This window comes from Fulmarus glacialis, unplaced genomic scaffold, assembly GCF_000690835.1.
Source record: "Fulmarus glacialis isolate BGI_N327 unplaced genomic scaffold, ASM69083v1 scaffold40174, whole genome shotgun sequence".
In the NCBI taxonomy this organism is placed as follows: domain Eukaryota; kingdom Metazoa; phylum Chordata; class Aves; order Procellariiformes; family Procellariidae; genus Fulmarus; species Fulmarus glacialis.
In genome coordinates, this window is record NW_009207002.1 from 66264 (window position 1) to 92069 (window position 25806).

A 25806-nucleotide genomic window follows, 5' to 3' on the forward strand; every position below is an offset into this window, starting at 1 on the left:
ACCTTGTAAACACATTTAAATGATATTTTTAGAACAGATGCATGTTTATCTTAATCTATATTTAAGAACATCTTTTTTTTTTTTTAAATATACAGTACTAGGTTTTGTAGATACCCTGAATTTTTCATGCTATTGAAAACCCTAGAAAGCAATGAAGTTGTATGCCCACTGGTGTTTCTATTTATCTGTCCACATCACGTTTTGAACAGCTGAGTTTGTGTTCAAAGAGTTTTCCTAGGTTTTCCTCTGTGCAAGTTAAAACCAAACAGAAACACCTAGGTTTAGGTCAACATCATCAATGGCATTAGATATTTAATCATATGAAGTACTGCAACGGTACCTTATTTTCAACTATCAAACAATGCAAATCCTCAGAGAGCACCTAACTTCTTTGCTACTTGGAATATTTCAGAAACTATACTCCATTTCTTGTAAGCAGACTGCAAATCCTGTCCAAGCGTCCAGTGACAAACGTTCAAAGCTGAGCATCCTGCATGAAGTATTTTAGCTTAAAAAACCTCCACAACAGTCCAATAAAATCCAGAATACACTGTAAGCAAGGACCTAAAATTTCAGTAAGTGCAGATAATGAAAGCAACTAACCTCCATTTTACTTTGGCACCAAGAAATGAGTTTCAAAAATCCTCTCCCTAACAGGGGAACTACCTCTAGCATTCTCAAGGCTGGAGGCAAAGTTACTTCTTACAAGAGTTGACTGTAAAAATGGCTGGAGCAGACTGGTTGGGTAAATTATACAAAAGAAAATTAAGCTAGTAACTACAGATGATCCTATCCATGAAAATAAAAATCATTATTGCCTCTGAGGCAGAATAAAACACAGAGGTGGATGAGAAGCAGGGGATGGAACCAAGCCGTGATTCTTCTACCTTAATTAACCCTTCTTAAAGTGATCCAGTTCCCTCTGGGGTATTGGGGGCAGGTCTTTCTCCTTCAGCAGGTTAAGTGACAAAGCAAAAAAGGACACTACAAGGAAAAAATAATGATATCGTTCCAGATCTTGGTTTTTACTCAGAAACTGCCTCTGTGTGCAGACAAAAAAAAAAATTAATCACAAAGTGTAAAATCAAGACAGGGCCCAAACGATATTCTGAATTATCTTTAGAGTCACCCTTCATGTCATTCTCTCTGCGTTTACACATGCTCACAGAGAGAGCATTTCTTAGTACAAAATCATCTTCCAGCACGACAAAAAGGTATGATCAAGTAAGATGTGATTTTTCCAAGCAGTATGAAGTTTAAAATTGAAAAAAGTTTGATGCAATGCTAATGTAACAAGTCAAGGGAAAAAGCAAATGGGGAAAGAGGGGGAAACTACTGTGAATTAGAAAAAGAACAAAACCACATTGAAGTATGAGACAAAATATAGATTTGATGCTGAGCTGCATCAGGAGCCCTCCCCTTCAAAAACAAAATTGCAAGGATAAAGTTCTCCATCAAGCAGATATTGGGAAGGGATTGGAAATGCAGGATTGCCTCTGTTCATTTATATTCCGTGAGCACACCTTGGAGCAGCAAGTATAAGGGCACCTCTAGAGAATTATTATTGGCAACATGACTATCTGGAACTTCAGAGCCAATTGCATCTGCAAGTTCAAGATGGCTCCTAATCTCCATTTTAACAAAGCATCAATAAATATCCCTTTCTCCACTGACATAAGATAAGAACTATAAAGCACTTGGAGCCAGAAGCAATCGCTAACATTATTACTAAGAAACAAGTGATTCCCAGTGTAAATGTGTACAGTTAAAAATTGCTGCAGAAGAGAAAATTCCTAGGACGAGGATAAGGAAGGACAGAGAGGATTAGGAAAAGTGTTATTTACATAAAAGTCATGATAATAGAAATTCTGTAAGTAGATGTTTGGTAACCTTGTTTTGAAGTTGAATCTCCATCAGGTTAAAGACAACACAGCAATTCTTTATGGATTACCACAGATTGATAAGTTTATGGAGGATAACTCACACCCAAGAAATATTTCTCACTGCTGCTGAAGGAAAGGTCACTGATTGTTTTGTTACATCACTGTATCTATCCCCATTTTTAATGGGACTGTTTTCTGAAAACCATTTTTCCCTGATCCTCAAGAAAATTTGTTCCATCAATTTTACAGAAGACAAAGATGAAAATCACTGTGCAAGAGCGCAGAGAAAAAAATGAAATCCAGGAATATCAATAGTAAAAGAAAAAGTAGTACCATGGTAATGGTCTTTCAAAACTTGACAAATACGTTGCTCCATAAACATGGAGTATTAATGGGAAGATAGTTTTACTGTCATAAAAACTAACATACTTTTTGCAGATCCAAAATGTCAAGCAGTTGCTGTTGTGAGTGCAGAAAGCAAGCCAAGCATTATGTCGATATTCTAGTAAGCTCCGCAGGTAGAAAAAAAGATTCCTGCCATCAACACCCACCCTGACTTCTCCCAGCACACCTGATCCCTGAACCGTACCGCGCATCTTTTTGCTCTTCTACAGGTACATTTTAATTGCTTAATTACTTACAGGGAGCACACTGTTTAAATGATAAAATGGAAAATACTTAAGCAGTGACATTAAATCACAGTGCTGGTTGAATAACCTTAGGATGAAATAACTGCAAAATCTTTTTAAGTATGGTTTTGAATCATAAAGTGAGCTTTAAAAACAAAGGCTGTAACAAGTCAGATTTTTTTTAAGCATCAAAACCACTCCAAAGCCAGGTTTCTTACAAGAGGAGACCAAAACATGATGGATCTTTACTAATGGTCATCCACCATCTGATACAGATTTTTAAGAATTTGTTTTTCCAAATATTACCTAAAATATTCTTCAGGATACAAAATTAATTCAGTAGTTTACGGAAAATGCTAGGAGAGAAATCAAAATGGTCTGATCACATTATCTTACCACAAGATAAACATCGTCCTCATTTTGTGCCTGTTAATTTTCCTTTACACCTAACAGTCTTAAATAAGTAGTGAAATTGGTTAATATAAAACTGACATGTAGCACTGTTTTATTCTCAGCAACATCTGTAAAATAGCTTGTTAGTAGACAAATACTCATTTTAAGACAGATACAGGTCCTTACCCAGCATCATTTACAAATACACAGAAGCTGCGTTTGATACTAATACTTTCTGCTAAAATGTCCAGTTTTCATAAATCAAGTGTTCCAACTGCTTCAACTCAACAAAAACAACCCACAAAAAGTGAACAGGCAACTCAACAAGTATTTCTAAATCAAAATGCCCATGAAAAGCTGGGGCTCTGCACAGAATATTTAAAAGTTTCACGTTGCAGTTGATCAGCAATTTTTTTTTCATTTTGACAACAAAAACATTTTTCTTTCTAAGAAGAAAGACAATCAGACAAAGTAAGTTCAACATAAACACAGTCACAGTTTTGATGCAAAATCTGCTTATAATTAACAACGCAGGAGTACCAGGGCAAAGGGATTAGTTGTCCAATTTACTAACTCTCACAAAAAAAAGCCAGAATTCAGTATTGCAGATTTTACTCATTCAAAAACGTTAACATTCAAATGAGCATTTCATTTTAGAAAATGAAACCATTACACGTACAATCTAATTCAGTAGTAACCAAATGGTGACATGTGACAATTTTAAAATCAGACCTCAGGATGCCTGATAAAAACAAACACACAAAAAATTTGCCAGTCTCTGAATATTTTGTTTCACAGACATAAAATGTTCATCTTGCATCTTCTGCTTTCAGAGAAGTTGTATTGAAGTTAGAGTAGTGTGGCTCCCTCAGTATATATGCATTTAGAGCACTATAAACAAGTTTACTCTTATAGTTTATCCAAAACATGGAATATTATTTGCATGAAAATTAAAAAAAAATTCTATATAAGCACAAGACCTGAGCTGAAGAGTCACAGTAGACAAGTAAAATTCTACATGGGCTGATACTTATTTCTTCTTCTTGCTAGAGCGTCTCCAGAGAAGGGCAACGAAGCTGGGGAAGGGCCTGGAGCACAAGTCTGATGAGGAGCGGCTGAGGGAACGGGGGCTATTTAGCCTGGAGAAGAGGAGGCTGAGGGAAGACCTCATCGCGCTCTACAACTACCTGAAAGGAGGTTGTAGCGAGGTGGGGGTTGGTCTCTTCTCCCAAGTAACCAGCGATAGGACGAGAGGAAATGGCCTCAAGTTGTGCCAAGGGAGGTTTAGACTGGACATTAGGAAAAACTTCTTTACTGAAAGAGTGGTCAGGCCTTGGAACAGGCTGCCCAGGGAAGTGGTGGAGTCACCATCCTTGGAAGTATTTAAAAGACGTGTAGATGAGGTGCTTAGGGGCATGGTTTAGTGGGCATGGTGGTGTTAGGTTGACGGTCGAACCCGATGATCTTAGAGGTCTTTTCCAACCTTAATGATTCCATGATTCTATGATTCTTCTAATGGCAAAGTGGTGAAGCAGCAGTATCCGAGAGGATGACTAATCCCCGAACATGAGTTTTGGCAGCAATAACAGAGCAATGGGTGTAGCTGGAACCAGGAGTATCATATTTAATGGTTTGCTGTTTTTTCGGGTTGGGGGGGGAGGAGAAAGCAGGGGAAGAACAAGGATGGGAGGGAAGAACAAGACACAAAAAGGAATTGTGTAAGGTTACTCAGGAACTGACAGAGTGAATTCTGCCCCTAAAACTGGTGAGGCCAGAGTAAGTGCTTGAGATGCCAGAGCCAGACACATCAATGGTACACCATCAAGGACTATTGGGTTTGTGAGGAAATATGGGGCATGTAAGAAGTTAAAAAAGAGGAGATGACAAAACTTAGCCTAAAGCTCAGTGCAAATATGTAGCTCTTTTGCAAGTCTGGCTTACATTTGGGGTATAGCAATGGATTCCTATTCCAAGCCCTGCTGTGGTTTTTTTCCCCCTACGGTTGTCCACATATGAAATTCAAAACTAGAATTCACTGTTTATATTACAACTACTACTCTAAAAAGAAGGCAGTACAGTGCGCCTGACTCCACAGTATTAACGCTACCTTTCTGCAGGTGAGGGAGAGGGGCTATTTCTGAGCAGGAGCAGTAGCACATGGCCCTGAGGCACCCGTGCATTCCAGACTAAAACACCATTTAGAGTTTGCAATTTGTGCTCCTGCGTGGCAGAAAAAAATATCTCCTATGCAGAGTGGCGGCATAGTGAGAATTAAAACTATAAAACATAGAAAACACTGTAATAAGTTTGTTCTTAATTTAGATTGCTGATACTAATAGTTCACATCTAAGTGTAAACTACTTAAAAACACACAACAAAACGATACATAGGGAAGACAAAGATCAAGCCCCAGTTGTGTAAGTTTCTCTACAGGAAAGAGCAGCACGAAAAAAGTGCCTTCCCAAGTGCAAGGACATGAGTGCCTGTGTCTCTTGTAGGGGTACCTTATTCTCCTATTTTATATTACAACTGTCAGAAACCCCAATACATTTTTAGAAAAATATCTGTATGTGACTACTTGGCTAGTCCTTCTCCCCTAACTTTACCTGTCTTAGAAAAGGGTAATACTTAAATTATTTTAGAGACTGTCATATGGGATAACCTGTATGGATAAGGTTCAATACCACTATACATGTTTTTCATGCTTCCATTGCAGGTCATTTGTTTCAATACTCCAAGAATTTCATCTTCACACACTAATTTGTTCATCTTTGTTAAATGATTTTTACTTTAAGTTAACTTTACTAAATGCCAAAATAACTTTATCCAAAAAATTAAAGTGCCTCTGAATTTTCCAACTAATCTAGATTCAGATATAAAAAGGCAACAACAGGAAAACATGCCTGTTTCCCATTCGCATACTTCTACACAGCTTCATGTTGAGCTAAGCAAAATGCTAACATCCTTTCCTCCAACTTCTCATGACCAATAATTTTGTGGTCTGCATGTACAGACTTTGAGACTTCCACAAAGAAGCAAGCCGGCTGTTTGTTGTCGAGGACTATATCCGGCCCAGATTAACTCTGAACAAACTTACCATCTTCACTAGGTATTCACAGCTATTCCTAATGACTTTATCAAGAATTAAGGCAAGCACATGCAGGATAAAGAGATACTGAAGCTAAAATTAGAGGACAAGATTAACATCATAAGCAATGTATTATTTATTCGCTTTGATCAATGGGCATCAGCTGATAATACTTCAAAAAACCTAATTAACAGATTATATGTAAAGGCAATAAAGGCAGCAGCGTAAACACCACCAGCTTTTCAACTCAAATTTTCAAGCTATAAAAAAAAGCTCCAAATCAGTAAAGAGAGAACTGGGGAAAGCTACCTGTGTGGATATGGCTTTGGAATTTACACTGTTTCCTCTGCCATTAAAGCATTTTTAGCTTAGAAGGGAAGAACACATGCATGCACACACACACTGCATCTCTTTTTTAACCTTGACTTCACCCGAAATGAACTGGGAAAGATCATTCTTAAAACGAGGGTCTGGTTTAAGCAAGCAAGTATTACAGTATTGTTGCTGCATCCAAAAACTGCACTAAGTGAACCTTCTGCAACAATAACATTTACAGAACTTTGTACTTAATTTACAAATACAGCAAATACATTTAAGAAGAAAACTATCAGTCAAATGCCCTTACCTACAGAGAAACATTAAAGTCCTTCCTTTACTTGACTTGAATATTTTGTTCACCCTCAATGGAAAGATTAATCAAAGGTCACAGTTAATTCAGTCATTTATTTAAAATAAAAGTAAGTATAGTCAAAAACGTAAAGAGATTATCTAAGCATGCAAAAAAAAAGCTATAACTGGGTCTGTGTGCACAGCATTAATGAATTCTACATAAGAAACAGAAAAAAGGGGAAATTTATCTAAGAAAAAAGTATTACTTAACAATGAAGCCCCCACAGCACTTTGTTAGAAACACCAATATGTGCCAACTCTTCTCTCCAAAAGCAGAAGCAGCAAGTCTCCTCCCTACAAATCAGGAACCCAGTGTGTATTATTAATTTGTATCTTGCTCATACTCACCTCTTTCTTCATTTTTTTTCAGAGGGAAAGAAAAGAGTACAAGCATTTCTGAGGACCGAAATCCCTCCTCTATTTTAAGAGAGGATTTAACTTGCAGAGTGAAAAGGATTAAGCATCTCAGTTGAGACTGTGGTGACAAGTTGTTCCTTCTTGGTTGCTTCACAACGCAAGAGATCTTGCACAAAATGTTAAGTATAGCAACAAGGTGGCATAAAATGGGACATCATCATCAACTAAAACTGATTCATTTGCTACTCAGACTGAGCTCCAAGTAGTGATGTAGAGAGTCACTCAGTATAATACTATGGGATCAAGATCCCCACTGTTTTTGGCCAAGGGAATTATTCACAAGCAACTCAGCAAGGACAGTTGCTGTTTTAACACTTCCATCTGCAGTGGGCACTTCAAGGATTAGGCCCATCAGAGAGCATTTTCATATTACAGCTAAACTCTCAAGATTGTCCCCGTTATATCAGAAGCAAAACAGAAGAAACTAAAGATGAAATAAAAAAAAATCAAAACAGCTTGTAATTACTCCATTTCCTTAACACAATGATTGCTATACTAGAGACGTGATGAATGCAGTCCTCTAGAAGAACGAAGCCTTCCCACCACTTAGCTCAGCCTGAGCTAAGCAAAAAGTTAAGTAAGCATTCTTGATTTACCTTTTTAGAGAAACCGATCCAACCTAAACAGTCTCCTTCTTTCCACTGGGTGTGGTTTTGCCAAAAGGGAGACAAACCTCTCAATCTCAAGATTTCCTGCGAACGTTGACTGCCGCTGACATTCTCTCAACTCTCTAATCCATACCACCCTCTCCGAGCAGTCGCTTCCTCTTCCCAGGAAGCTAAATGAGAGGAAGCTCAATGTAAATTAGAAGCGCATGCCAGCGTTCCCATCACAGCCTAGCACAGCCAGGCGTTTCAAGCACATTGTGGAAACGTATGGCCTTAATATATCCTTGTCACATGCTATTAGCCAAACTCTACATCAAGAGGTTATTTTAACGCTAATGCAGATACTGATTTCCACCCAGAAAAAGTGGAAGGTGTGGAACCAGTTTCTGCAGTTCAAAACTGCTCCTGTGGTTGAAATAGAGACAAAACCCACGTTAATGTATAAATAACTATGAACTCACTATGTCTCACTAGCAAGATAAATAGCACTGGAAGAAACCGATAGCTGAGTGGTTGCCATCAGAATTGGGAGTATAGCCTTAGGGAAACTATAATTACAAATAGGCAGTTCAAGAGAAGTCATGGATGAAGACACATGGAAAGCTGTTCAGAAGTTACTGCTGAACATGGATAATAATCAGCCTGAGACATCTTAGTCTCAAGTCAATGATTAATATTTTTTATGCCTGAAAAATGCCCTAAGCCATTCACATTTGAAGCTCTACCTACATGTTTCATGTTCAGAGATTAAAAAGGAAGACTGACTAACTTTCAGCCTGACCTACTGCAGACAGAAAAACATAACCTTTTTCAGTTAAATTTATTTGTATCAATATATACTATCTATACTTACAAAAGCAGTCATGTATACATAAACACTGTATTAATATATTCACACACTTAAGAATTTTGCAAAAGTTACAAGGTTTGTCCCAGACAACCTAACAAATATTTTTCAAAGATACAAGTGAAAATACAGGATGTTGAAACCAAGCTCTTTTACTGTCTTAGATAAACAAAGAGGGCTTGAGGCAGCTTCCTTACTGCCTTTGCTGCCAGAGCCTCCTAAACAAATAAAAGGTAATGTACATTCATTAATAACTACTACATAGAGAAAAGGAATTTAACAGAAAGGTGCTTAAAGATGCAATTAGATATATCTATTTTTCACATCTTCAAAAAACTGCTTTGTTTTTTTAATATCTCTTACTGCTACTGTTTCCAATATCTATACCGGAAGAGCAACTCATTTTAAAGGATGGTTTCACCAAATATTACTTCTAAAATGGTCTCTGTATCTTTTAAGGTGCTACTCATTTAATAAAATAAGAAGCTACAGATGAAACATTACATGTAAGGACAGGAAGGAAAATGAAAAAAGAAAACCCTAGTCTTCCTTTACACTCCTAAGCTCCTAATAATTAACAGCAGAGATTTTAGTATGCACATGCAACATTTGTCCATTTGCATCTTGAGACTTCCAAGCATGATTACATCCCCTTCAGGGAATAACAGAGTCTGCAGTCAAGAGAAGCATGAGTATTTTAAACATACATTTTGCCTGAATCCAGTGATATCTTAAAAAACCTTAAGTATCTGCAACTGTGCAAATGAATATATTCCTACAAACACCACTTCTCTTTGATTAAGAAAAAAAAAAACCAACAAACAAAAAAAACCAAGCCACAAAACCTAAATAATCTCAAACATTCAGAAACAATAAAACCCACAAGTTACAGCTGGCTGGTAGTATATTGTGCTTTCCACAAAACCAAATTCTGCAAACGAACTCTTGAAAGCCAGGAAAGGAAGAGCTGAGGAGCCTCTTCAGAAATACTCCAAAAGCCCATGAGTAACAAACATACACACTGAATTATGCTGAAATAAGCAGCTTACATCTGACCTAGAGTCAAGCACTTGGGCAGAGTACCACATCTGCATCATTTCCAGTCACTACCCTTTGCACGTGCAGTCCCACGTTAGCCCAAGAAATCCATCCAACTTCAACTAAACCCACAACCTTCACCTATTGCCCACCATACTGTTGACAGCCCCACGATAAGGCTAGACATACACTCTTGCCCTGAGAAATTTCAGAATGAAAGGTTATCACCAGCACTAAGATTTCCAAGTTTTTAAGAAAAGAAAGACTTGATGAGGCAAGAACTAAAAGCAAACAGAAATGATGCATTAAATTCCCCTCTGTCCACACAGCCAACCTTCATCTGTTTTGGATTATGAACTCTTCAGGGCAGAGACCCACCACTTTCTTACATTTTATACAAGAGTGCCATGCATATCTATAGTGCTACATAAATTATATGTTCCTTGGAACAATGTCCTGGCTTTGTCTAGGAAGGGCCTTGCTTGCCTATGAGGCGTGAACCAGATGTTATGGAACTCAGTGGAAAAATTCCACCATCAACTGAAAATGGGCTTTGGATCAAGAACAAGTAATAGCTTCGTATTATGTATTACTCTCATGGAATAAATTAGGACAATAATATATAGAGCAAGGTCCACAAGGATCTTTTACATAAATAGTATGGAACACAACAGCAAACCAATCTATGTTTATTTAAGATTACCTGTCACTGAACTGCAGATTGGAGAGCTCTAGAGAGAAAACTATCATATTATTTACTTATTTCTTGCTAAATTATTAGCAGCTCTGAGTGGTTTTGAAAAATCCACATCAGACTATGTTAGGTCTTCCCCTCTTTGAAGCAGTATTAAAACTTAGAAATATTAGAAGAAAGTATGCTAAAGTCTTCAGATTTTTTTAAAGTGACCAAAAAACATCTATCTACTTTTCACTTTAATTCAGGAGCAGAGGAATGGGCACTTCACTTGGTCTTCCCCACCAGGACAGCACAGAAATATTAGCTTCATTTGCCCCATGCAGCCAAGAACTGGGACTTATTCTGTAACTCCACCAGCAACTGCAGAACATGTGCTTGTTTCTGCTAAAATGCTCAGGGAAATAATGCATTTTGACATGTAATTTGTTATTACTAAACTTCGTAAGTTAAAAGTTGATAGGACCAGTTCACATCCATCAAGCGTCTGCTTGACTATGAAAATCCAAGAAAGTAATACTGCTTGCTCACATGTTTGAAGACCAGGAAAAGTCTACTTAGCACCAAAACCTTGTATTAACTTAACTTTCTTTAAAAGCATGACAGATTCATTAGAGCATACTACATGTGGCTTAACAATCCAGGCTGAGTCCCTGATTTTAAGCCCAGCTCAGAAAGCATATGAACAACTTCTGCTCCTCCTGAGGGCAAGTTAATAAAGAACTGAGCGCTGTCCCCCGTTGACCAGCCACCAAGCAAGTCCCAGCAGCCACTTACAGAGCCATCTGCAAGAAGTCAGCATTATCTCACTCCCTTCAGTACTAGCTTCCTCGCTCCTCTCTCCTGGTCTGCATGTCTTGACACACAGAACCACCTTCTTGAATCTTTGCCTTGTTACTTCTGTCATTTCAGCATTCATATGAAGACTACTTTCACCTCACACACCCAACAGTAAGTTCAGCACATTGAGGGTTGGGTTTGTCAGAAAATACTATACATGGCATTATTTATGCAAATTACACCCTCAGTTCTTGATGTGCCTCTCAAATGATGCACTTCCCCTCCCCATTCCACTCAAAAGCCTGCCAATAACGCCCTGAGGAAAGTCTCATTTTCAAAATAATTTTTAAAAATGCATTTACTATAGCTTCGAATTCACATTAAGTTTCTGAAAGTATCTTGCCGCCTTAGTTTGCAATGTGTTTCTAATGCTACAAATCACTTTCTTCCTCACTACACGACCTGAAACACATGAAAAGAGTCTTCATTTTACCTCCAGAAACTCTGTCTTATTCATTTCACATGAGAAAGGAAAAAGCTTAACCCTGATTAAAGGAAATTGCACAGACAGAGACGGTGAGTAAGCTATGAGCAACTGTCCAAAGATTTTTTTGAACAAAAGAAAACTCGCAAAGAAGATAGTTTCCATCTGTTTTTATTAGCCGTAGTATCATGTGTATGTACTTGGAAACTTCAGTAATCTAAACTATAGAGTTGATGAGACTAAGAAGAATGCCAGTCAAAATGAAGCAGCTTTAACCTATCGCAGCATCTACACTGTGCCTATATAATAATTATGCACATATACGACGATACATTACTGCCAAAATATCCATATTGATAATAGATGTACTGGGTAAGTAGTGTACTCTTCTTCACATACTTGAAGTTCTAGCACATTTCGCTCTCCTATTAAATTCAAAACAGTATTTTTTGCTATTACGCTAATAACTACATAATTGTAAGGTACATCATATCCACAGTAAATAATCAAGTATCCAAATACACATGTAAAAATATATAAGCCACGCAATCCCACACAAAGGTAATATTTTGTCTACAGCTTCAAGAATTATGAGCAGATTTATACAAGCATGAGAAAACAGTGTTGTAAAATGAATGATGTATAGAATGAATTATATGCTACTACGGCTTAGCTTTGTTGAAGCAAATAAAAAAAACCCATGTGTTTTGATAAAATCCTAAGGAAGAATTATTGACACTTTCTCCTCTGTGCACACTAATATCAGACAGTTAAGCACAAGCATCACGTTCAGAAAAGTAACTCATTGTCAGTCAAGAGCAACATAATCTGAAGACTCCCATAAAATACTTTCCAAAACAAACATTTTGGCAGTATACATACTCCTCCCCACCAGCCTTCATCAAAGCATCTGACAACCATGTGCAGGATAAAGTATTCTTTCACATTTAAAAAGAGACCTTTTAGAAGTACCACTTACAAATATGAAGAAAACATGGAAAATACAGCAAACTACTTGTTTAATGGACAACCAGTCAAAAAGGCATTTCAAAGCATTTCAGTATACAACACGAAAATTTACAGTCTTCGCTATAGTACGGGAAGACAAAACAGTTCATAATTTTCATTAGCATACTACATGCAGATCTTCATTAACATAACTCAAATAATATTTTACACACTATTCTTGAAAAAAACCATGTTGCTTTGCAAAAGTAATTTCTAAGTCATTACTCTTGACCATGTTTCTCTTTGTAGTTTAGTTGCTGCAGGACTACTTTTTCTAGTCCTTCCGTGCCGCTGTCTAACCACAAACTTTATTGAATCACTCTGTGGATTGTGCATTGCTTTCTTAAAAGGCCTTTGCATGTCTCAACCAAATATTTATGCTTTCAAGGATATAACAGTAAGTTTCATGTCAGTTTTTCCAACAACAGGATGGAATAACAGCATTTATCTATAGACATAAAAACCTTAAGACTACCTCACATAATCTTTTGGATGAACCCCCTGCTATTAAGCAAAATAAACTTCCATAATGCATATTTTGACACTTTCGGTTAAAGAATAATTAAGTTGTTGTGCATGAATGAATGACAGTAGCATACACCAAAGAACATATTTCTCATCACATTCCATGCACAGCTGATGGTTATCAGACACATTAAATGACAAAAACATTTTCAAAAGATTTGATTAACACAGTGGAAACTGCACATTAAGTTTAATTAGTTGATCTCATGAATGAGCCACGGGCATAATTTTTCCTCTAGTCAATTGATGTTACAGAACTAAAATATTTTTCTTACCTTCTGAAAAAAGTCTTCCCCACTTTTCCCTTTGCCCTCTGCAGCAGCTGTAAAACAAAACCAGGATCTGGTTACTAAATACATAGGAGAAAATTTACAGGTTTACATATAGAAATTATCAATGAGTACATGCTACTGTGAAACTGTTACTCTGAGTAATTTTTTCTCATGCAATAAACATTTGTCAACAACTGACTAACACCCGGAACAACCTTTTGCAAGTCACTTGCTAAGGATGGAGTCTGAGCAGATGTTCGTATTTGCATACTAGAGCTATAATATACTGATACATATTTTAGTTACAAAGTAAATATGGTCATGTAAGCTTAATGACTTATTCACACTGCATAACTGCCATGTAATTCTACCAATAGGAGGATCAAGAGAAAGCTAGGAGGGCACAAGATTTGCTACATCAAGATTAAAAATTAGAACCAAGACAAGAATAAGCATTATGGTAAACCAGAATCCTGTTAAAAATTTCTCCTCTATTCTGCTATTTTTTTTATATTCAAGTGAAATATAGAGCTACTGCTATGTGTTTTATTGAGCCTGAGAAAGCACCACCAAAATCTTAACACTTACTAGCGCTGTTAAATATTCCTTTCTCAATTGCTTGTTATCCAGTGAAATTTTGCAACATGTACTTTCAACCAGCCAATGTTTATGAGCAAAGCAACTGAAAACCAAAAGGCAACCCCAGATACTTCCAGTAGAAACGGTGCCATTGTACAAACCAGAGGCACAGGCACATTTGAACATTTGAGAACAATGTTCAAGAAAGATGACTCGAAGCTAAGAGTGGCACTGAACGTGGCTTCTAGTGGGCTTGGCAACTGTGGGCAAAGAAGCACTTGTTGAGCAGGGAAAAACTAAGAGATCTTGACCTTCTTAGCCTAGGAAATCAAAGTCCGAAAGGTGAAAATCTTTACTTTATAAAGAGAAACACCATCAGAAAACACTCTTCAAACCAATCCATTTGGAAGGGAAGAGACAACAGAGAACGCCACCCTCCTCCTCACATCCACCACACGCCTCTTGCAGTGCCAACTGACCCAGAGCAAGGGGCTAAGCACGGGGGGGTCCCATGCTGACAAAAGTAAGAGTGAATAATAACTAAATGCATGTAGACTGTAAACAAAGTATAGAGCCTTCAGAGTACTTCTCAAAAACAGTGCAGACAACACCACAATGGCAGAACAAAACATCATTGTAGAACACAGCTTGGAAGCTTACAAGAAGTGATCATATAATTCAGTGATTTCAAGACCAAGACATGGATTAGGGCCTGGATTATCTCCCACATGTATTTAAACCCATAATTGTATATTTAGTTAATGTAAATGATTGCACTTAAAATGATACAACTGCATATAGCTTATGTTGTATCTTATCTGTGTTGCAACCTGAGACCTAGCCACCAATTCAAAACACAGCAGGTCAAGCTAATTATGAAGAGGATAATTTCCTTTTCCCTGGAGAAAAGGGATGCCTCCAAATAAAACTTCAAGTGCAAAAAAAAGTTTCCTGAATGTACTGGATTGCTGAAGAAACTCATTGTCATTGTGATTTTTCTGTATTTCTCATGTACAAAACAAACCTCTAGCTCATCCCATCACCCTGGCTTCAAAACTGGCTTCAGGTACTTAGTTCTCCCCACTCTTCCATCTTAAGTTAACATTAATTCAGCTAATGCAATGTAAGAACAAAGCAACCGAGCAAATACAAGCTAGAGGCATGAGACGGCTTTTTCCACCCCAGAGGAAGCAATGCCACTACCTTTGAAATAGGCTTCTCAAAATATCAATAACAACGCTTAAATACCATGGAGAAAGCGTACACTACGAAGTTTTATCTAATACAGTTCAGAAGTTCATGTTATTTAACTCCAGTGTAGTCAGAGCAGAGGCAGTGAATGAAGCCTGTCAAGCAGTCACCTTGCTGCAGAGCAATTCCAGACTGTAATTCCACAAGTCTGAGAAGAAAACAAAGCCCTCCTCGCCCTCAAAACCCGCAAATGCCTCTAACAGAAGAGTGAACTGCTGCAAGTTTCACCAGAACAAGGTTTTCTGGAAGCAGAGAAAACAACCGGGGAAGATTTCAGATTTTCAGATTTACAAGCTACTAGCAAATTTACAAATACTAGCAGAAAAACACAACTTCCTTTTGACAGCAGCCACTTCATAGATGCATGTTGTTTTACAAGTTTTCCATTAACTCAGGAATAGCTATGAAACACTTCTGGGAAACGAGTACCACCACACTATTTCAAGTGAAACATGGGACCAACGTGCTTTTAATCAGAGGGTACAGGAGATAAATTGGAGATGAGAACATGACAGATGTGAGGCAGAAGTTGCAGTTTTGAGACTAGACAGATTTCGTTCCAGCTGCAAATACATGATTTCTAAACTGAATACAAACAAGAGATGGCTTAGATAATAGCAGCGATGCTCTGCAGGGCATTTAAACAGAATGCTGACAAAGCAAATTCCAAGCTTTTTATTGTAGGTTTATTTTTAAGCTGGATCATTCTGGTGACCTGATTTACAGCTTGGCCCCACCAACAACTGTATGGCACAACAGATGGACTCCAACAAGCACGGACAAAGTAAGGAAGAAGAGGGAATGAGAACATCCTAAACTTGGTTCACAGAAAAAAAAAACTCAGAGAACAGTGAAGTTGGAGCAAATGGCTCTTTAGAAACATCTTTAGTTAATCATCAGTGGTTTTAGTTGTTACACCATACTATAAAGATACAGTCTTTCATTATAGCTTTTCAGCATGTAAGATGTTTTATGATAACCCATTTGTCAGGTCTCATGATACCTATGAAAAGGCAGGGAAGACTGTATGGTGTTTTTTGGAAAAGACACTGAAATTTAAGGTCTCTATAGCTTAAAGCAGTTCTTCACATGATTGAAAACATATTGCAATATATTGGTATTTTGTCACCTCATGTCCATGATGCAGCACTATTTAATCCATGAGGAGGTATGCCTCCGGTCTTTTTTCATATAAAATAGTTTTTGTATATTAAGGTGATCTAGCCATTACCATCTCCATTACGCACTGAATTTAAAAAAAAAAGCTCAAAATTGCAGCTTAAAGTACCAAGTTACACTTAGGATGGTATCTTTCACTATAAAAGAAAAAAATGCCTAAAAATTTGAAGATAAACCATGTGAAGCAGTATATTATGTTTCCTTTTAGGTTAGCTATTCTCCAGCTATTTCCTCCTTTTGCTCTCCCTCCCCTTGATATAACTCTTCATACCAATTATATTGTTTTACTCTTATTTTACTTAGCTTCCTACAATTTGCTTTCTTATTTCTATAAGGAGAAATTACAGGGAAGAAAAATTAAATTACATCAGTAGTTTATGAATTTTGGGATGCTACCTACAATTACATACATTTTAATCTATGTTTACCTCCAGACTAAGTATCTGTTTTATAGAAAGTTTCCAACATATGTGTGCAAAATATTTACTATTCACGTGAAATTATCTTGAAGCCTTTCTTCCTCTCCAAAGCAGACAAAGACAGTTCTAGCACTTCTGAAAACAGTAAGAGTAGCCAAACACAAGGGGAAATTTATCCATTTCTTTCTTAATTGAAAGGCTAAACAGATTTCCTTCAAACAGTAAGACATCTTTTGCAGGGAAATGAGCAAGAGAAGCATTCCAGAGTTATGAAATTTATGCACAAGTCATTAAAAGTAGAAATCATTTACAGTTTTCACTACAACGAGCTGCGATTTAGCAAGTCATTGAGGTTTACCTCAAATCAGGTAAACGGGGATAAAACCAAGTGTTAAGCTGCGTTTAGGAAAAAAGTCTGCTAGGCCATTGCATCCTAAGCTTAACTTCTTTCTAAACAAATCTTGAGAGTATTAACCCTGACTCTCAAAATAAATCTCATCTTTAAAGAGAAGCTCTCAAAATTTAAATCTGACAGATGTACCCTGGCAGATTATTTTATTAATCTTACTAATATTAATTAAAATTTTAATATGAAACTAAGCTTTCTTCAAAAAGCGGTAACTTTCCAAGTTCTCAAACACCCAAGAGAACAAGCCTTTTGTGGGAGGTGGAAGGGGCCAGTAGTGCCATACCTGTGCTGCATGGAAGGCACAATGTAGCCCATCTGATCATTAAATTTGAAATAAGGTTTCAGATTTTAATAGACTAAGTCTTGCATCTTCTGACTCTATGAACCGAATTAATGACTTCAAAACACCATACCAGCAACAAACAACATTAAGTGACACTAATGCCTATTTAGGAAATACTATGTCAACAAGTGCAGTTCAGTTATTTAATGGCTTGCTAAATTCCATTTCAAATAATGATTAAAAAATAATTTTAGAGCTTTCTTCCTACAGGTGCATGTCACTAGAGCCCCACTATCCTCAGTTGCTGTGAGAGTGTTTTTAAAAGACAAGTCCAAGTAGTTACTTGTGGAAGACAGAGAGACTTTTGTTTTATAAGAACGCTTTCAGCCACCAAAAGAAAAAGCCTTTGCTGCTCACTTCCACCTTGTGCTGCTCTCCTTCGTTTGATGGCACAGCTTTCTGTGCAGCCACGGTGGGAACTGGGTCTAGCTTTATACTTGGTAGAAAAAGTAACATTTACTGCAATAGCCCCCTGGTCTTACTTAGCTCGGAAGGGCAGAGGGAAGAAGACCTTTGGGGCTTACTTAGCTGGCAGCTCTGGTGTACGCCAGCTGAAGGTGTTTGGGCAACCACAGCTTCAAGCAGCAGTAGCAGACAAAATTATCTTTTTGTACATCTTCTCCAGAACCACAGGCTCCTCCGCCAGCAGGACCAGGCACCACAAATACGACCCGAGTAGAAGAGCAGCAGTTAACTTTCTAACAGCACATTTTACAGCAAAAGTGCTACCAAGTCAATGAAAGTACTCCTTGAACTCAACTAAATGTGTACAATGACAACTAACTGCTTAGCAGTGTCTCTAATAAGAAATAGGAAAGCATCAGTGCTTTGACAAGATTTCCAGATGAGCTCTGGAAAGCCGTGCTTGGTTACCCGCCTTAGGAGACCACTCCACCCTTCTGCTAATGGCGCCTGTCCCCAAAGCAGATTTGAGAGAAGCCACAAACCAAGTGGTAATTAATACAGTGTACTGACTTCTGACTAACAAATTGATTCATTTCTGCCAACCTCTGCTACTCAGGAAATACTGTTTTCTTACAAATAGTATTTATTTTATGGTATTGAATAATCACTTAACTGACCTTCACAAAAACTACGATAATTTTTACACAAAATGGTAACACTGGTTTCAGAAATACAGAAGAAAGGCTATGTAAATGTGCATAATAAGCATTTTATATTTTAAGCTGTACTCTGTTTATTATAATTTCTTCCATACCGTGAAATATTTTATATTAGGTTTTTGCTTTTCAAGATATATTGGATTGCCGAGGTTCCATCCAATACAAATATAAAACAGTTGAAACAGGTGTTAACTATTATGGTACCCATGAAGTACACTGCTTGTCTACTTAATCACCAAATCATAAAAAAACCCAATTGTAATTTCTAAGTTCACATGGAAAAACGAATTTGAACTTTTACTTCAAATGTTATTTTAATTATGAAAAAAAATTGTAACAATACAGGCCATATTCTACAGGAACTGAACCCACTGATACACTGATTAAGTCAAGTCTTGTTTAAACAAATTATTGTACCTTTGTGTTGATCTCACACATCAGCTTTGTGTCTCATTTTCTAAACTCTTGAAATTGTTATTGAAAACACAATGTAATACATGTTTGTGAATTTGCCTTTATGTTGATTAGTATCTAAATTTCTTCCTCTGTCTGCATTGAAAGACTACATTTATAAGGGAATGTAAAGGCATGTTCTGCTCTTCAGGTTTCAGCTATGATGAAACAAAATCATTCCTTGCATCAAAACACTCTTTAGCAGGAGAGATAACTAGATATTATTTTAATTTTAGCAAGACAAATTAACTTAACAGCATTTCAAGAAACTGTAAAATAATATACCTGAAGGTAAGTAATCAGTTATCCTTTACCTTTCCTATTCACTGAATGAGAAAGAATTCATAACACTTATGTTGAGATTGTCCTCATGTTAATTACATTTGATTTTTTCCTGAAGCTGCCATAGAAACATGCTAACTACGTAGCCGGGTTGTTTTTTATTTATTATTATTTTTTAAAATAAATGGACAGCTATTCATATTGAAAGCCTGAGCTACTTCTCAGAAGTTACCAAGCTGGTTATCATACACAAAACAAACCCCGACCAAAAACTTTTTCCATTGAACCAGAAACCACCTGACAAAAAGACTATGTTTTCCTGTGCACAAAGTCAGACACTAACCCATACATACTCTGAAAGCTTGCTTATATCAAGCCAAGATAAAGAATTCCACCCCAATGGCCACAGAGTTAAGCCAAATTGCTGAAAATACGCCTTTAGGAACAAAAAGATAGAACACATATTGTTAAAGAAAAAGATCTGACCTTAAATTGAATTTGTTGAAATCCAAACAAAACAATTTTCCATTTTTCTTGTAATTACAAAGCTAGTCTCACTTCCAGTTTTCAGCTTAGAAACTAAGCAGTTAGATAGAAAGACAACTCAGCTAAAATGAAAGGGTCTGGCAAGAAAAGTAACAAGGCCTAAACAAACAAGAAATCTACATAACAATAAATCTTGAATACTACTTTTCAATTGGCTTTTCAATAACATTGTGTATTCTTCTCACTTTATTATTTGTTATAATAAGTTTAATGAAGTAACCTGTAACACATATCAATCTCAGTATCTTAGGGTCTCAAGTGGCTTCACAAATATGACCAAGTTTTCCAGAGTCAATGAATGAAAATCAGGCATTTAAACTTTCTTAAATTCATACATAAAGCAACCTTTAGGTTTTGAGGATGCTCACTGTAGACAGGTCAGAGTAAAGCCACAAAGTCAACTGGAGATATCAAAAGAGGAGGTGGGCAAAAGGAGACAAAACCCCAAAACCCAAAATACTCAAGTTACTGGCACAGTCAACCAAGAAAACCGGCAAAAATATACCTGTGCATATACCATGCTGACAAATTTGTCAAGTCAGGACCTACGTGATATCTGAAATATTACAAAAGTTACCCCACGTCTACATACTCTGTGACAAAAGGACTCTTGGACTGAAGGTGAAAATAAGAGTATCACCTTTTATTAAGAAGCTAAGGAAAAAAAAATTTAAAACCATGCAGACAAAAAGATATCCATGATACAAATTTAAAATGTTTATATGGGAGCATTCTTCCTCTGGTAGAGCAGCCAAAGAAGAATTGGAAGAATTTCAGCATGCTCAGTAAATGACAATAAATAGACTGCTAAATATCTGGACATTTTTGGTTGGGTTCCACTGTACCTCCTTCTGTAAGAAGGAACTTGATATGCAAGCTACTACTAAGCTATCCATAAAGAGGCCAGATGTGCTATAACTTCTGACAGACATAACTAAATCTGGGAAAAAAGCAGACTGAGTATAGGATACTTTTACCCTGCTGTTGAAATACAGCATCTATAAGCCCCCTGGAAGTCCAGCGTCTATGGCCTCTTTTCGGACTGCTTGCTAGCTGGATGAGGTTTCTTAGATCAAGGCCTATGTCATCTGAATGCGCATGTAAACACAGACAGGTAAGACGTTCATATTCTTCATTCTCCCCTTCCGCCCACATTTACTCTCAGATACAGAATCATGAAGACTATATAGGCATATTCACTTATTAGAATATTTACTTTTCAATAATCTTTTTTTTCCCCTGCATACAATACTAAAATTAAGATTGTTGGCAAATAACTAGAACCATCCTACAACCAAAATTCATAAAGGTTTCATCCATCATTTGTGATGAATAAATAGAACAACAACACAGAGAAAAAGGGAAAGCTTAAAGTAAACTACGCTTACTTCCACTACCTCTGCATACATTGCCAAGAAAGAAAACAAGGAAATAAACCATATACACTCTAAAGACCAAAAAGACATTGATTCTGAACAAATATTCCTAGAGATTTGCTTCTAGTTTCTGTAAGAAGTCCATGGATTTGGTGACTAATACATCAGGGGGGAAAAAAAAGAAAAAGAAAAAAAAAAAGGAAAAAAGACTTGAGTTACACTGAAGGCTACTTGCCTTGTCAATTCCCCCCCATCAATATTTTTAGAGTTGCATAACTATAAAAGTCTATCCAGAACCAATAATCTGATACATAACAACTGTAAATGTTAGATATATAACAACAGATTTTTCCAATTTTGCAAAACAAGTTTACCTCTAGGGAAAAAGCTGTCTGCCAAGTCTCTGCACAGAGAAAGTCTGTTTATTTATTTATTTTTATAGCCAACTCACAGCTTGAAAGCAGGCTGTGAAGTTGGGGTTGCTCTGGGAGCCCCTTTTTCCTTGTTAGATATCTCTCCTTTGAAAGGCACACATGGGTCTAGCTCAGCCGCGCAACCACAGAACGCTTCCTTATGTGACGTGGAGCAGAGTTGACGTGGAGCATGGCACAAGATTTAGGATTTTAATGAAGATAATGAAGTGAATGCATCGCTTCCTGCCAGCTACTCTTAAGAACGAAGCCAGGAAAACTGACTAGCTGTCAGCACTGTATTACCTGATTAAAACTACTCTATTAGCTGCCTCAGATTGACACTTGTTCATTATTAAAGCCCCAAACACCTTGTCATCTCTATTACTTTGCTTCTTTCCTTGCACATGAAAATCCCAGCAACAAAACTTTCCCCTTCGCAGCTTGATTAGGATTGCTACGGTAGAACTACAATCTCAGATCAGGAAGAGGCCAAAAAGTAAAAATGATTACTGGCAGTCTATGCCAACACTGCGCACGTCAATTCTTCTACTCTGTGCTTCAGCATACTGGGGAAAATAGTCCTGGAAGTCTCTTACATCATCCTTCAGATGCATTCAAGGACTTTTGCTGTTTCCTATAGTAAATATGCCAGATGATGTTTCTAGATGAAGTTTTCAACTTCCTCTTCCTTCATCCAAACTTTTACCAACTTCTTTAGTTTGATGCTAGCACTTCTACAGCCTGTTCTCACCTTTCTATTTCTCACTGTCAAAATCGAGGTTGAAACCAAAGCCTCTTTTCCCTTAAAATACTCAGTTGCTCAACCATAACCTGATAAACCAAAGAGTAAAGAGACTCTCTGGAAGTCACTGTATATCCTACACTTTTATTCAAAAAACCGTTCTGAATTCTTGATTTCGATGACTGGCAGAGATTAAATCAATGGCCCTGCTTCTGGGAGTAGCAGAGGCTTGTTGGAAATTCCTTAGCAACCAAAGTTTAAAAAAAAAAAGCCAAAACAACTTCACTTAAGATTTTCCTTAAAGCCTAAGGACTCTCAAGCTAAAGCAAAGATTCCATTTCAAGTTTGTAAGCACTTTAGTTGTATTGTAAAAGGTTAAAATTATAGAAGAATATCCATGCATAAAGTGTAGCCAGCTGCCAGGCTGTAGGAAAGGAGATAAAAATTCCAAGGAAGGAAGGATTCAAGACAGGGCATCCCAACTAGAGGGCTGCTGGTCAGAAAAGATACTGGATATTTTTCTGAAACAAGAACAACAGTTGGTGCATTACTGTAGCCATTCATAAATTAAATTTAAAAACTTATAATTTTAATTATTTCCTTGTTTTATCACCAGGACTTAAATAACATTGTTAAAGTTCCAGATATACTATATGAAGTTAGAGAACATACTTGATGTAGGCAAACTGAGGTTTTCTTTGCTTTGTGAAGAGGTTTCTTTTCAAGAACAGAGACTTAACATTTGATAATTTTTCACCAAGAGATTCCCAGATTACTATCATCAGATTTTTTAATTATAAGCAACATTTTTCTTCCATTTTAATCAACGGCTAAAGACAGCTTTTCAGCATCTAAATATTGTAGTAGCCAAGTTTAACAACCCATTTCTAGTTTCTCTTAAGACAGAAAGAATTTGTATCTGTGCTACTGATAATCAGTTTTTATAAAGTGAAACTATCAAACACTATCAATTACTATGAGACAGCTTTATTAAGATCCATGGCTGTTAGCGTGAGTGAAACCCGATCAAAGCTTTATATTAAGCACATTCATGCACTGTAGCACACCCCAGTATTTCCCCCCAGTTTTGAGAAAAACATTTTTGAGAATATATTGGATACAGTACTAAAAAGGGAGGAGAATGATTCATTCCAATGTTCATAAAACATTTCTGCTACCTACACACGTAAAAATAAAGCATCCATGACCTCAGTCTTCCTACACTCCTTGGCCAAGCCACCCTCCAGAAAGATGCAAAGTAGAGTCACATCCCAAGAAATGTCACCTCTACTGAGATGTGGAGAGGAAAGATGAGGTGGTTTAGCTTTTGTTATTTTATTCGAGGAGTTAGTTAGTTGTCTCCCTTCCTTCAAATGGGCCTTTCTGCATTTCAATTTTTCAGGAAATTTGGGAACCTGTGGTCAAAATGATGGGCTGGCCAGAAACAACGTTGTATTATTTTGTTCCAAATCCTTTGTAGGCACACAACTGAGAGAAGCAGTGAGCAGCCAGCCATGAAGTCAGCAAGAGCGCGCTCTCCCACATTCAACATAGTCTAGATAATATCAATTCCCTTGACCCATGATCCAAAGAGAGGTAGTTTTGGAGGAGACAGCTGGAGAAAGTCTGCTCTGGTAGCTGTAGGAAAATCTCACCAATATCCCATAGGACACACTGATGTTACAAAATATTTCTCATCACAGCAATAAAAAGCTATTTATGCCAGCAAATGACTTTTCCATTACTATACGCTTACTCCCTGACACAAGGGAAGAGATCAAAACAATGTGGTAGGGTTAAGCCCTTCCAGCCACGCTTTCATCTTGCCTACCTCAGTTGACTCCCTTATTGTTATTACTGTATGAGCTGACATGCACTTCAACTCATGCTGAATTTGGGAACTGCTGTTCACCTAGGAAGCTATATAGTGAGAGGAAAAGATGGAAGACAAGGACCCATCTTGTAGGCTCTAGCATTTCTTCTCTTCCCTGCAGCCTAGCCACCATAAACACTCCAGAAGGGACAGGACAGCTGATTGATCTACCCCTGTGCTGTCACACATCTGGAAATGAGTCAAAACATTCACGTAAGATAAGAGAAAATACAAAGCTTGGCATTTTTCTAAAAAGCTCTGCAGTGGGGCTGCCTTCTTGAGTCACTGGATGCTGCGAGGGCTCAAAAAAAGCCCTTGAGTGCCTCGGGAGGCAGAACCTCTCTTGCTGCCAGTGCCTGAGAGATCCAACGCTGCCCTCAAGCCAGAGTATCCATTTAACAGAACTTGCTGTTTACAGGTGGAAAGAAAAATCATAATATCAGAAGTGCCCCGGGGGCTGACAGAGGGTTACTGCCAAATAAAAAAGCTCTGCTCTCAGCAGATTGGTGGCTGGGGATATTCTTTCTACTTGTTTAGCATTCCACTTTCTCTCAATGCACAACCACTTTTCTTGTCAGGTGTGCGTACAGATACTGTATGATTCATTACATGGGAGGGAAGAATGTAGCAAGGCTGTAAAAAAATTAGAAACAAAAACCCTACGGATTTGGATAAAAATGTACACAATACTTTTCTGATGGCCCTGCTTGTTATGAGTCATTCACAGATGTGGAGTTACAGGACAGAAGCCAAGATTAAGTCAAAGACAAAGCTTTATACAGGAAACCAGTTTAAGTCTGTTGCAATGCAGGTTACATACTGAGCTACAGGGATAAAAAAGGCCTTTTCAAAGACTAACGAGACACTGCGCATATCTGGAACCATTATGCTGAACGAGAATCTGCAAATACATATGGACAAGGACAAAAAACATTACTTGAAATTAAGAGGTCTCTTCCTTTTCTAAAAATCCCACACTCTCAAGCTTCCTGGATGCAACTGGAATATTTGGAGAACAAAATACAAACAGTTCCCTTTTTCTGTCCAAAAATCACTTTCTTTTCATTTCTGTCTCTTTATTGGAATAAAAAAAACAACAGCCTCAGAGTTTTTAAAGGATACATGTTATGAATCCTTTTCTAGACATCTGAGCTCCTGTTTCTGCACATTTACACAGCTGGTAACACCTCATATGAAAAAGACCACACTCACAAATCCACACATCCAGGCTGCTTGGCATCATTTTTTCCATTAACCTGAGCATTCCGAATGTCTGCCTTTTTCTATTTTGTGTTAATCGTTTGAAAACGGATGGATCACCTCAGATGTAAATTCTTCCCCAGATACCATTCACAGATCCTTTTATTCTTTTTGCTTCACATCCCTAGTCTCCTTACAAAGTATTTAGTACTCAGGTCAAGCGTTCAGTGCCTGTTATACTGCACGTAATTGGCATAATGAAAATAAGTTCTATTAATTCTT

At 37.4% G+C, this 25806-nt stretch overlaps 1 protein-coding gene across 1 annotated transcript in view; it reads right to left on the reverse strand.

Moving 5' to 3' along the window:
- The window catches only part of BICC1 (BicC family RNA binding protein 1), a 74792-nt gene extending 61411 nt beyond the window's left edge, over window positions 1-13381 (reverse strand). Inside the window, exon 1 of the mRNA XM_009575939.1 lies at window positions 13339-13381. The gene's annotated coding sequence lies outside the window, so the exon portion shown is untranslated. The remainder of the gene's footprint in view (window positions 1-13338) is intronic.
- Between the last annotated feature and the right edge of the window lie 12425 nt (window positions 13382-25806).